This window comes from Lissotriton helveticus, chromosome 7, assembly GCF_964261635.1.
Source record: "Lissotriton helveticus chromosome 7, aLisHel1.1, whole genome shotgun sequence".
Lineage (NCBI taxonomy): Eukaryota > Metazoa > Chordata > Amphibia > Caudata > Salamandridae > Lissotriton > Lissotriton helveticus.
In genome coordinates, this window is record NC_136068.1 from 981,930,688 (window position 1) to 981,945,423 (window position 14,736).

The 14,736-nt window shown below is 46.1% G+C and overlaps 1 protein-coding gene across 1 annotated transcript in view; it reads left to right on the forward strand.

The window, feature by feature from the left end:
* Nucleotides 1-1,856: 1,856 nt before the first annotated feature.
* SYNPO (synaptopodin) overlaps nt 1,857-14,736 on the forward strand; it is a 185,422-nt gene continuing 172,542 nt past the window's right edge. Inside the window, exon 1 of the mRNA XM_078653601.1 lies at nt 1,857-2,006. The gene's annotated coding sequence lies outside the window, so the exon portion shown is untranslated. The remainder of the gene's footprint in view (nt 2,007-14,736) is intronic.

A 14,736-nucleotide genomic window follows, 5' to 3' on the forward strand; every position in this document is an offset into this window, starting at 1 on the left:
GTCTGTGTTGGACCGATCGCATGAATGTGACCGAAGCTTGCTCTGCTTCTGTCTGTGTTGGACCGATCGCATGAATGTGACCGAAGCTTGCTCTGCTTCTGCCTGTGATGGACTGGTCGCATGAATGTGACTGAAGCTTGCACTGCTTCTGCCTCTGATGGACCTGTCACATGAATGTGACTGAAGCTTGCTCTGCTGCTGCTTATGTTGGACTGGTCGCATGAATGTGACTGAAGCTTGCTCTGCTGCTGTCTGTGTTGGACCGATCGCATGAAAGTGATCGAAGCTTGCTCTGCTTCTGCCTGTGATGGACCTGTCACATGAATGCGACTGAAGCTTGCACTGCTTCTGCCTCTGATGGACCTGTCACATGAATGTGACCGAAGCTTGCTCTGCTTCTGCCTGTGATGGACCTGTCACATGAATGTGACTGAAGCTTGCTCTGCTGCTGTCTGTGTTGGACCGATCGCATGAATGTGACCGAAGCTTGCTCTGCTTCTGCCTGTGATGGACCTGTCACATAAATGCGACTGAAGCTTGCACTGCTTCTGCCTCTGATGGACCTGTCACATGAATGTGACCGAAGCTTGCTCTGCTTCTGCCTGTGATGGACCTGTCCCATGAATGTGACCGAAGCTTGCTGTGCTGCTGTTTGCGATGCACCTCTTTGCATAAATGTGAGAGAACCTTGCACTGCTGCTGCCTGTGTTGGACCGGTCGCATGAATATGACTGAAGCTTACCCTGCTGCTGTTTGCGAGGCACCTCTTTGCATACATGTGAGAGAAGCTTGCTTTGCTGTAGCTCTGGTATTAAACATGTGTGGAGGTGGACTCTATTAACTAGCCAAGGGATATTGTTCTGTGAATGTCGAAGGAGCTTGCTCTGTCAGTCTCCCTGGGCTAGTCACTCTGCAAGGGTTTTTCAGCGATGCTCAAGGGCGAGTAGCACAGGCAGAGGCCTCGGAATCCTGCAAACCTATTGACCAATTTGTAGCAATTGATGGCACAAGAGCTTGCACTGTTCCTGCAGCGTGTGAGTGAAAGCTGATGATTAACATAATTAATGAGCACTGGCTCATGTTAGGGCTTCCAGGCACTATGATGATGCTGTGTATGTCCCTGTGTTACGAAGAAAGACGTGCACTCTACCCTAGATGTAGATGGTGATAGCCTGCGCAAGCCTCTGGTCTCATGAGGTGTCAAAGAGAGGGCTGTGTCAGTGTGTCCCACATTCACAGCACGGTTTGATGGACCTTCAGGTCTCGCATCTCCTCGCTGTGCCCAAGAATAGAAGCCCTCAGAGGTGTCCATGTTCCCACCTCCGCGTTTCAAAGGCGCCTGGGCCCCTCTGGGTCATGGGGTGGATGTACACGGGGAAGGTGAATGGAGCCAGTCATGGGATGAATAAAAGGCGTCCTCATCCCCTTTCCCCCCCAAGACCCCTTCTCAGGGTCGTTTGAATTCTCTCAGGTAGGTGCAGGAAATTCTGTAACCCCTTCACGAGAAAAACCACCGCTCCAAAAACGCCAACCCCTTCTGAGACAAAAGCGAGCATTGTGTTCTTTCCTGTAAAGGTCTGCTCTGCCTCTTGCTGTTCTCTTTTCTGTGCACTTCTTCAATTCTACATTTATTTGATTTCGGAGGAATATGGCCCTGTGTTTATACTGCAGCATGAAGGCCTAAAAATACCCCCCTTAATGCCTTCAGCATGGGAGAAGCAGACCATATGCTGGCGGGGAAACAAAAGAGAGTCTGTTATATTAAAAGTTTCATATCCACACTCCCACCCGGCTGGAGTCCCCTCCCTCCCGGCCTGCCTCTCCTCCTTCCAGACTTCCTCCCTCCGCCCGGGGCCGGGACACGGAGAGGCTGAGGAGGAGGAGAGAGGCGACCGTCTGCGGCAATCTGTCGGGGTTAAGCAAATGTGGTTGGAAGCCGAGGACCCCAGGGGCCTGGGGGACGAGGAGCGGCCCGGAGCATCTCTGCCCCCCTGGTCCTGATGCAGGTGAGGGCGCGAGTCCCAGGGACGCGCCGAGGGTGGGCTGGGAGCCACGAGGCAAGCCAGGGGGAAGATTTGGAAACTCGAGCCCTAATTGTAACTTGTGCATTTGTGAGTGATTTGAATATCGGGAAAGACGGTGTTCATTTCCTTTGGTTTTACTAAAAGAAAATTGTGCGGTTTTTGTGTGAGTTGTATTTTAGTAGCATTTATATAGCGCTTCATGTCCCAGAAGAGGTGCAGAAGAAGTCCATACAGATAGGAAAGAAGATAGTTATTTTAGTTTGCCTTTCCTAGTTATTGTGTTTATTTTTCGTGGTCGGATGTGTGCTGGTCCTGGATGGGGAACCTTTGAGAGGTTCAAATATGATTTACGATCCCATATCTTGTATGTGACTCGAAGCTTGAGAAACATGACTTTTTATTAGTAGAGTGAGTGTTGGGTATTGTGGCACGAAGATTCAGGCATTTTAACTCAATTTAGAACTTCAATTTTGTAAGTGGGTAGATTCGAAAAGATCTTCTAGATTTCTAAATTTGATCCTGTTGAGGTCAGGTACATCATATACTTGAATATGGCCTATATATTTCATGTTGTTGTTTTGAATAATTCTAATGGTACTAGTTAGATGCTTCTATGCACAATTAGAATTGGGATAGGGTGTGGGTTGGTGTTGCCAGCGTTTTTTCTGTTTTTTTTATCAGGTTGTATTTGAGTTGGCAGAAGGTTTTCAGCTGAATTGATTTTTCCTCTCAGTTTCAAGCAGTGGAGGCTGCCTGCCAAGCCTCCATGGCATTCTCTACTTCTTATAAAGTCAGGTTTAATAGAAGCCCCAAATCTGGATCCCAAAATGAGCCAATGTTGGCTACATGCTGTGGCCAGCAGCAGAGCACAGGCATGTGACCTGTGTGCAGTGTGTGTGGTGCATGGAGATATGTGATCCATGTGTAGTGTGAGTAAGTGCTGGAGATCAGAATACATATGCAGTATGTGGGCAATATGTGATCAATTTCTTCAAACATGTGCAGGGTGCTGGGGAGAAGATCTATGAGCACATGTGCAATGTAACTATGGCTCATGGAGAAATGTGATGCCATGTGCAGTGCGTGGGTTCTGCAACCCTGAGCACATGTCTAGTGTCCGGGGGTTCAAGATATGTGAGCCTGTGCACGGTAGGTGTACATTTTACCTCTCTGGGAACATACACACTGTGTGGACTTCGGAAATGTGCAGGATGTGGGGATGCAGAGAGCATATTATTTCAACCAAGCAGAAGTGTCTAATTTCGTTCTCTGGCTGCGCACAGGAGAGTTACTGGTAGTTAGAGAGCTACCAGTAGCTCGTGAGCTACTCGTTGGAGAAGCCTGATGCATATGATGCTGAGTGGGAGATATTTAGGCATGTATGCCCGCGTGGGGGTGGAAGCTCTGTTTGGATATATGCAGGGCCTGGGGTTCCATATCAAACCACACATGCGGAGTGTAGGCGATGAAGGTCTATGAGATGTGGAGAGCTCTGTGTACATGTGCAGTGTGGGGGAGAGTTCTGTGGGCATGGGCAGTGTGTGTGAGATGGAGAGTTCTGTGGACACGTGCAATGTCTAGGGGTGGGTTGTTCTGCTGACACGTGGAGAGCTCTGTGGACCTGTGCAGTATGTGATGGTTGGAGAGGTCTGTGATCATGTGCAGTGTCTAGGGAATGGGGTGCTCTGTTAACATGTGTGCTGTGTGGAATATGGAGAGCTCTTTGAACATGTGCAGTGTGAGGGAGATAAAGAGCTTCGTGATCACGTGCAGTGTATGATGGATGGAAAGCTTTGTGACCATGTGCAGTTTGTTTAGAATGGAAAGCTCAGTGGACATGTACTGAGTGTGAGGGTTGGACAGGTCTGTTGATATGTATAGTGCATAGATAGTGCATAGAGTGGAGAGCTTTGTGGACTTGTGCACTCTGTGAGAGATGGTGATATCTATGAACATCTGCATTGTGTGGGGGGGTACAGAGCTCTGCAAACATGTGCAGTGTGTGGGATTGTGAGCTCTGTGAACATGTGTAGTATGTAGGTTCTGTGGACATGCGCGGTGTGGAGGGGAAGGAGAGATCTATTGCAATGTGCAGTGAGGGGTGAGTTCTTTTGATATTTGGGTAGCTCTATTGACATTACCTGTGTGTGGGGGTGGATATCGCTGTTAAGAAGTGCAGTGTGTGGGATGGGGAGCTCTGAACATGTGCAGTGTGTGGTGGACGGAAAACTGAACTTATGTAGTGTGTGAGGGTGGAGAGCTCTCTTGACACATGCAGAGCTCTTTGGACATGTGCAGTATGTAGGGGTGGAGAGCTCTGTGGGTGTGCAGCGTGAGTGATGGTCAGCCCTTCAGACATGTGGAGTGTGAGAGGATCACTGGGAGCAAATGTAAACAAAGTGTGCAGTTGTGTGTGTGTTTATGTCTTCAATGAAAATCTCTCTGGCTTGTACAGAATGTTGGGGAGGCGATGTGTTTTAGCAAGTACAACGAAAAGGGGTGGGACTCTCTAAGGTTAGAAAAATGGCGGTTATCTCTTTGGAATTAATCCACTATGTCATTCCCCTGTCCTCGCATTTAAACACTTCTCCCCAGCACTTTGCCCTCCTTGTCCCAGTGCTCCTGCAGCCACTTTAATTGGTTCGAAATGGCCATTCTGCCACTTGATGGACAAGTCTGCTTGATCTAAAGACCTATTTGTGCAGCGCCGTGGTGCCTAGAACTGGTCTTCGGGCGCTACAGTAAGCAACTCAAATACAATGAACTAAACAGATGCAGAAGGTAAATCGACAGGTATAGGAGAAGTGGCAAATGGAGGCAAGAAGGTAAACAACAAGGCAGGAGATGGAGAGGTAAGTGGACAGGAGAGGAGAAGTGTGTGCATGAAAGGGAAAGGAAGAAAGAACCAGAACAGCGAGGGACGGGCCAATCACAGAGAAATGACAACAGGAGAGCAGCGAGGCTGAGTGCACATTATCTCCAGATGAAGCGGCGTGCTCAGTCGGTTTTAAAAACACGGAGTTCTCCAGATGCCAGACATGTCTGTGCAGCCCGCCTCTCCCGCCTCCTCGAGTTACTGAGTGCCCAGGCACTGTACACAGCGGAGCCTGTAATATCCGACGCTCCCACATCCTCCCGGAGGAAATGTGATACCCAGGGCCCGCCGAGGCCCCCTCCGAAGGGGAGGGGAGCGAGGGCAGGCCAGGGCAGAAATAGAAGGGCACAGCCCTGGAGCTGGTCCTAGCACCCGTACCATGCAGACATGCAGGCCAGACATGATGTTTCGGGGCGGTGTTTGGATACCGCGCTCTGACAAAAATCAGAGAAACATTACCGACTACTACCGCAGATAACCCGCAACTTAAAGCGCCCGCACTGGCTCCAGCGTAACCCTTTGCTTGCCAGCCTAACGGATCGTTTCTACCTGGTCCTGTCATAAACGGTGCTGTTGTCAGCCTGCAACATTACTTATTAGTACCAGTTCTCTTTCCTCTCTATTCATTCCGCAGATTTTGTCCTGAGCTATGCAAGCCACCAGGGGGCGCGTTGAATACGCAATTTGAATGAAAATGACCTAACCCCTTTACATCCTCTAACGACTACATGTCCAGCCATCCCCACATTTATTTCTGTTACGCAGGGCCGGGCGGGCCTTTTATTCCACGGGCATTTCCCCAGTGGGCTGGATCCGTGGAGGCCGTTTGGAAAACCCATAGCTGCCCCTGTCACTTTTCTCAGTTAGCCCGAGGTTCACTTCAGCAGGCACAGGGAGATTTCAAGAGAGAGAAACTGGACGAGAGGGAGGCAGGGAAGGTATAGAGGAAGCATCAGAGAGGGACACGAAGGATAAGAGACAGGGGAGGGAAGGAATGGATGAAAAGAGAGATTTGCGAGGAGACGAAGGGAGAGGGCGTGGCTGGTGTGAGCATTCATTCCTGGGCTGCTTTCTGTTCTCAAGTCTGGCCGTGTAGGTAAGGCCGCCTAGGCTTATTTACTGCCTCTTTACGAGTGGGTTGGTTAATTCCAACCCATGGGTAAACCCCTGTTTACGCATGGGTTGGAATTAAGAGTAAAAGGCATTTAACGATCCGCTAATTATCGTATCTGTTAAATGCCTCTAGCTTTATTAAATTCCTCTAGCTTCGTTAAATGCCTCTAGCTTCGTTAAATGCCTCTAGCTTCATTAAATTTCGGCAGGTTAAACATATCGACATTTAACAGGAAACATATTTACTATATTTACCTTGCCATGAAGATTTTGGTTCATTAAACGCCAAAATCTGCATGATATTCACAACAAACTCATAATAGGCGCTATTTATTGCACCTGATAATGTACCCTATGGCATAGTTATTTTTCAGGTGCGCGAAATATCACCTACACTCGTAATCAGTGCCTAATTATGTTCTACACTTGTCCAAAACATCTACTCTCATCTCAAGCAGGCAAAGACCTCGACCTACCCGTGCCCATAGTGCAGATAAGGACCCACAGGTCCCTTTCCTATACACAAGCATTGACACACCGGATAGGTGTCCCCTGTGCAAGAGCCATTGGCTTTGCCAATGTGTTTTAGCTATGTTGTATACAGTGTGGCTGCTGTTTTGCATGGCTAAAAGTTAGTGCGAGCACCCAGCCATAGAGCCCTACGTGTTATCGCACCGCAGGTTATCGAACCTCTCCCACTGTTCATGCAACCGCGGACCAGGTTCACTTTTTCCTCCTGCATCGCAGGTCTTTAAATGCCAATCCCTGGAAAAACTCTCATTATCATCATACCGATCCAATTTTGATCGACCCCACTAGCGGTTCACATTCCATTGCCAGCACCGGACCACATAAGTGACCCATTGCAGGCTACCGTGCCCTTGGCGCCCCACAATCAGAAATCCTGCTGGCCAACCCAGACCGCCACTCCTGTGGCGGTACTGTCCGCTTCCCTTGCAATTGTTGATCTCCCCCGCAGCTCCTCAGTCAGTTCACTCATTGAAGCTCTCCTACCCCATGGCTAGCGCACCCTGCCCGGTTATTGAGCCTCTACCACTCGTCATGCAGGCGCAGACCAGGTTAACTTTCGCCTCCTGCATTGCAGGTCCTGGAATGCCAATCCCTGACCAAAGTCTCATTATCATCATAACGTCCAATTTTGATCGTCAGTACCGGACCCCACTAGCGGTTCACATTCCATTGCCAGCACCGGACCACACAAGTGAGCCATTGCAGGCTACCGTGCCCTTGGCACCCCACAGCCACAAATCCTGTCGGCCAACCCAGACCGCCACTCCCATTGCAGAACTGTCTGGTTCTCTTGCAATTGCTGACCTCCCCCGCAGCTCCCCAATTGATTCACTCATTGAAGCTCTCCTACCACGTGGCTAGCGCACCGTGCACGGGCATATGGCTCTCAGGCATGCATTAATTTTGTCCTGATGATGATCCCATTATTTCTTCAAAGGGATTGAAACGTCGTTGACTCACTTTACACCGCATACACAATTTAATCTGATATATATATTTTTTTTATTTTAATAGCGCAACTTTGCCCGAGGGCGTCAAGGCGCTGGTATCAAACAGTCTGAAGTGTGAGGAAGAAAAATGTTGGCTAATGGTAGGCTTCCCTGAAGAGCCGGTGTTGGTTCATTCGGCTTGTCTCATTTTTTTCTCTTCAAAAAAGCTATTTGTCCTGCCTGAATGTTTGATTTTCGTTTCTCTGTGTAAATATATATATATATATTACCTACTGGCGATAGCCAGTAGGTATATATAGTTAGGATTTTTTTCCTATGGGATTTTTGAAAATTTTATGTCGAATAACTTTGGCGTTTGAGGACAGAATTGGCTGACATTTTCAGGAAAATGGAACATTTTGTTTCTGAGCAGCCCCTGAAAATTTGGGGGGGTTTCGTCAAGGGGGGGCCGAGAAAAAAGGGGGGTCTCAAAACGTGTTTTTCCCATGCAATTTTCCATAGGGCGGTTGGCCTCACTTTTAGCCTGAACGGCTGAATGGATTTACACCAAACTTGGCAAAATTGTAGGGACTGGTAGCCCGATGGGCCTTTGCTATGTCTCAAGATATAGGCTCCAGTGGTTTTTACGAAAATTAACTTTGAAAAATATATATTGGGCTACATTGGGCTATATATATGTTGGAGCCCAAATGTAGCCCAATGTAGCCCAATGTAGCCCAAAGATGGCCACCAGAGACAAAAAAAAACAAATGTAGCCCAAATATCAGCCAGATGTAGCCCAACTATAGCCCAATGACAGAATGTCCCAGAGTGTTCTAAAGAACAACTAGAGTGCTAACAGTCCTACTTATTACAAAGGTATGGCACACCTGAAGCCATCTTGATTGGAATAAAGTGGTAACTCTTAAAACATTTAATTTAAAAAGGAACAAAATGAGGGGGTTCATTTTGCCATAGAAAGTATGATTAGCGAATATATGACGAAATCCCGCATACCATCAGTCCGCAAAAAAAATCCTGCATGTACTATTAGGCCGCAAATTAAAATAACGAAAACTTTTAGAACGAATATGCCTTTAGCATACACTAAACAACTAAACTACCCTAAACCCTAAAACACTACCCCCAGCATGACCCTACACTACACAAACAGTACAACACTACCCTAAACCCTAAAACACTACCCCCAGCATGACCCTACACTACACAAACACTACAACACTACCCTAAACCCTAAAACACTACCCCCAGCATGACCCTACACTACGCAAACGCTACAACACTACCCAAAACCCTAAAACACTACCCCCAGCATGACCCTACACTACACAAACACTACAACACAACCCTAAACCCTAAAACACTACCCCCAGCATGACCCTACACTACGCAAACACTACAACACAACCCTAAACCCTAAAACACTACCCCCAGCATGACCCTACACTACGCAAACACTACAACACTACCCTAAACCCTAAAACACTACCCCCAGCATGACCCTACACTACGCAAACACTACAATACTACCCAAAACCCTAAAACACTACACCCCAGCATGACCCTACACTACGCAAACACTACAACACTACCCTAAACCCTAAAACACTACCCCCAGCATGACCCTACACTACACAAACACTACAACACAACCCTAAAACACTACCCCCAGCATGACCCTACACTACGCAAACACTACAACACAACCCTAAACCCTAAAACACTACCCCCAGCATGACCCTACACTACGCAAACACTACAACACTACCCTAAACCCTAAAATACTACACCCCGGCATGACCCTACACTACGCAAACACTACAACACTACCCAAAACCCTAAAACACTACCCCCAGCATGACCCTACACTACGCAAACACTACAACACTATCCTAAACCCTAAAACACTACGCCCAGCATGACCCTACACTACGCAAACACTACAACACTACCCTAAACCCTAAAACACTAGCCCCAGCATGACCCTACACTACGCAAACACTACAACACAACCCTAAACCCTAAAACACTACCCCCAGCATGACCCTACACTACGCAAACACTACAACACTACCCTAAACCCTAAAACACTACCCCCAGCATGACCCTACACTACGCAAACACTACAACACAACCCTAAACCCTAAAACACTACCCCCAGCATGACCCTACACTAAACAACCACCACAACTCTACACTACACTAACACAACACTACACTACACAACACTACACTACACTACACAATCACTAACCCACGAAAAAATTAACACAAACCCACTTACCTCTCTCGTCATCGTGGTTTTCACAACGCAAATGCATTTACCATACATGCCTTTAAAACGTAATTCTTTGTAAAGGCATGCGCGATAAATGCACATGCGTTTTGAAAAAATGCGGGATAATGGTATGCGAGGTCAATGACCTTGCGGGATAATGGTATGCGGACTGAAAGTCTGCGGGATAAAAAATGCGGGAAAATGGCTGCAAACCATGATTAGCAGCAGACTTCCCTGGTGAGCACTAGCTTTACTACAGTGATCTAATCAGCAACTAGAGTGCTAACATTCAGAATTTATGGCAAATGTGTGACACATCTGAATGCCTTCTTGATAGAACCAAAGTAAACAAGCATTGAAAATGCAATAGATCTCACAATCGTTTAAGTTAAAGCCATTCTGTTTGTAATGAGGTGGCTTTTTAGCTTTGCTTTTATTAGTGTTTTTAAAACTTTCATGTAAATAACATGCATATGTATGCATATATGTATATGTATGCATGCATTTATATTTATATAGATATGCAGATTATATATGTTTATATATGTATATTACCTACTGGCGATAGCCAGTGGGTATATATAGTTAGGATTTTTTCTCTATGGGATTTCTGAAATTTCTATGTCTAATAACTTTGGCGTTTGTGGACGGAATTGGCTGAAATTGTCAGGAAAATGGCACATTTTGTTTCTGAGCAGAGCCTGAAAATTTGGGGGGGTTTCGTCAAGGGGGGCCGAGAAAAAAGGGGGGTCCCAAAACGCGTTTTTCCCATTCATTTTTCCATAGGGCGGTTGGACTCACTTTTAGCTCGAACGGCTGAATAGATTTACATGAAACTTGGCAAAATTGTAGATATGGTTTGCCCGACGTGCCTTTGCTATGTCTCAATATATGTGCTCCAGTGGATTTTGAGAAATTAACGTTTAAAAAAATATATATATCTGTGACAGCGCTCCGGTTAGCGCCCCGGTTCGCGTACCTGACGCGTAACGGAACTTCGCGAAGCGAAGCTGATTGGCTCTCCGGTGTCTGTCAACATTCTAAACAGTCCAGAGCGGCCGCCATCTTGTCTCTCGGTACGATCGAGAGACAAGATGTAGTGAAAAACGAAGGGGGAAATGAAGGAAAGGGGGCAAGGTAGACCACTCCTGACCCCCTAGGATTGATGAGGGGGATATTAAAGTGCCCCGCGGGGCAAAAAAAAAAATTTTTTTTTTTTTTGCGATTTTACGCCGTAGAGGCGCGTCCCGGTACGCGAACCGGGCAGCTCACCGGGCAGCTCACCGGGCAGCTAACCGGGCAGCTAACCGGCAGCATAGCTGTCAACATTGTAAACAGTCCGGAGCGGCCGCCATCTTGTCTCTCGGTAGGTTCAAGAGACAAGATGTGGTGAAAAAAGAAGGGGGAAATGAAGGAAAGAGGGCAAGGTAAACCCCTCCTGACCCCCTAGGATTGATGAGGGGGATATTAAAGTCCCCCGCGATTTTTCGCGGTAGAGGCGCTTCCCGGTACGCGAACCGGGCAGCTAACCGGCAGTGTAACGGGAGTCCGCCATCTTGTGTTTTTGGAGCGTCCGGTTCGCGTACCGGGTAGCGTCCCGGTAAGCGTAACAAGGGGAAAACCAAGAGAAACAATTAAAAAAAAATTAAGGGAATAGATTTCCAGCAAACTTGGCAAAATTGTAGGGACTGTTTGTTTGATGTGCCTTTGCAAGGCCTCAAGATATGTGCACGTGTGGATTTTGTCTAATTAAGGTTAAAAAAAATATATATATCTGTAAGCGTGTTCCGGCACGCTTACGTTACGGGTTTTGTTTGCGCTGCAGAGCCGATACGTCACGGTTATGCGACGCGTCATGAGGCGTCTCACGTGGCTACGTGATACGTCACGTAATAAAGAATATATTTTACAGCTATAGATATTAGCTTTTAAAAAACCAATGAAATTCACTGAAAAAACCATAGGTTATAGACCATATATAGTTAGGAATTTGCATTTACAAAACCTTGAAAATTCACTGAAAAAACCATAGGTTAGAGACCATATATAGTTAGCTGGACATTTTATTGACATAAAACCAATGAAATTCCATATATAGTTAGTTGCACTAACTATATATCGCGCACCCGCAATCCACTGCTGATGATGTCACATATTACATCATTCATGACATGGTCAGTGACATCACTGATGACATCACTGATGACATCTCAAATGACATCACTGATGACATCACTGATGACATCTCAAATGTATATATACACACACATATATATATATATATATATATATATATATATATGTATATATATATATATATATATATATATATACGGTGTGGCTGTGTCCCACGAAACATGTCGTCCAGCGTTTATCTCTGCCTGAATAAATATCTTTTCAAGATTCCTTGTTTCCGGTGTCTGCTTTGATCCTTGGGAAGTGCGGGATTGACCTTGAAATATACATATATATATGTATATATCTCGCTTACTATTCCTGACGAGGCGTTGAAGTGCTTTGTGCTGGGCTTCCCGCTGCTCTGGAATCCAAGGTTAGTAGTTAGTCCGGTATTCTTGGTTCTTGTTGCCCTTTGCACACAAGCAAACCATTCTATCAAGAAGGTTCCCTGGGCCTGTGGGATCCACCAGTGAAATCATGTTTCGACTGTGACTGATGGCCTCTCCGATATCAGCCTTTGAGGTTTCCGCAGTAGCACTTACTGTCGCAGCTGGCATGTTCGACATAAGAGCCCCACAGATGTGCCGCAGAGAGCTCGACAGCACCAGTGTATCATTAAAAATCCATAACAACAGGCCTTCCGTTAAAAATCTCCAGTTGCCTCGCCAACTCAGACTTTCCCAGGTGGGGGCCCTTTTCTGCTAAACAGCATTGAGAACAAGCCTCCTAAGGTGCCTGGTCTGCTAGGTAAACGAAGACTGTTGAATTAGGCTGGACTTAGTACCTTTTGCTGCTGTGTATCCTGAGAGTGACTGAGTGCCAACACATAAACACAGCATTAAACCGGGATGCGTTAGCCCTTTGTGAATTCCTCCAAAAACCAGCCTGATAAACTAACATTGCAGTGTTTTTCACCCCATAAAATAACATTGACTTATATTTGTGGTAATACCTGAGCAACCGTAATTGCTACGTATTAAAGTTTTTCTTAACTGTGTTTTCCTTAAACTGCTCTGCTTAAGTCTGACTTGATAGCACAGTTGTCTAAAGACTGATGGCTTCCAGTGGACTTTGGCTCTGACTACTAGGGGCATTACCCTTTCACCCCATGCTATAGGCTTACTGGTGTATCATTCCACCTTTTACTGAGAACTTGCGTTGCAATGCACGACGGGCTATTTTACTATTCGAAGTACACTGAATTATCACAATAAATAATTTATTTCATTAAGGCATCATCATCGTGAAGCAATTGTTTTTGTCTTTATTTTCACTGCAGCAAACTTAAAAAATATATATATTTTCATTAGGACTCAACGTATAACAAGATCTATTGGCATTGTCAATTCTTGTTTTCCATTGGTGTGCTAAAGAGATATTTAGTAACAAAGAAAGACATAGGCCTAGACAGTCATCTTTTTTAACATAATAATTACTGTATTACCTTGAGCGAGATTCATAGTTAACCATTGGAAACACCACTATCCAGGGCTCTGGACAGGGAGCAGAAACAATAGCAGAGGCAGAACTCCACAACTGGCCAACAAACCTCGTAAAAAAGTCTGACCAAATAGCTCCAGGTCAGGCAGAATCGATATCTCCAGTTATTGTCCTTCCTTTCACAACCCAGAAGGAAAAGTTGTATAGAGACTAGTTTGCTGACGTTAGAACTTGGGAAATTCAGTTCTGGAGCCAATATATGCACTTGACCAACCATTGCTTGGTTCTGGGTAAATTATTCCATCTTAGTTTTCCTGAAACTGTAAATAACGTGCAATGTGTATGTAATCTGTTGTCATTTTATTGTCCCACCAATGGCATCCAACGTCTGCTATCTAATGTTTTGCATTGTTATTATGTGCAACACTTAACTACACTCTGGAACTTTATTTCGATTGGCTAATTGGAAATGAACAAAGACTGCAACTCCCAGAATGCATCTGTTTGATAAATAGCCTTATTATTGGCACGTCAATGGTGACACAGTGTTTTGTAGTTACTCTTAGTGTATGAAAATACATATAGACAGAGACTTGAGCCACGCCCTTGCTTATGCACCCCAGGTACGCAGGCTTGTTAAAACTCATTTTTGGGGGGTTTCTCGTGGCATAAAATTAGCCAGTGGTATCATCTCCGCCTTCAGAGTTGTCCGGTCAAGTTCCTGAGATATACTGCTTCATATGCTCACCACAGAGCAGGCCAGGATTCACTTAGAATGTTCAATCTATGATTGACACAGCCGATTCCCAGAAATCCCTAAACCACATTGAGTGAGGCCAATGCGGCCTAGCCCATAGGCAAACAACTTACATTATCTTGTGGAATCTCCCAGCAGCCCCTCGTCTAGAAGATTTTCCCTCTAGACCATGGGCCTCATTTATGAGGCCGTGCGTCACTTTTACGCCGCCGGTGCATCACTTTTTGTGACGCACCAGCAGCGTAAAAAATGTGCCTAGTTGCACCATATTTACAAAGTGACGCATCTAGGTAGATGCGTCACTTTGTAATCCCCTGCGCTACATTATACCTACGCCAGGTATAATGTATGCGGGGGGGGGGCGTACCGACGCAAGACAGGGTCATAGAAGTGACGCAGTGCAATCTATAAGATTTGACTGCGCCACTTCTAGGACACAAATGTGTCAATTTCTTACGCCTGCCTCACAGCAGACGTAAGACTGACGCAGGCCCTTTCACATGGGGCTTGCCCCATGTGAAAGGACACATTGCTGGAGTTGCGTCACTTTTGTGACACACTCCAACAATGTGTCACTTTTGCGCCATACA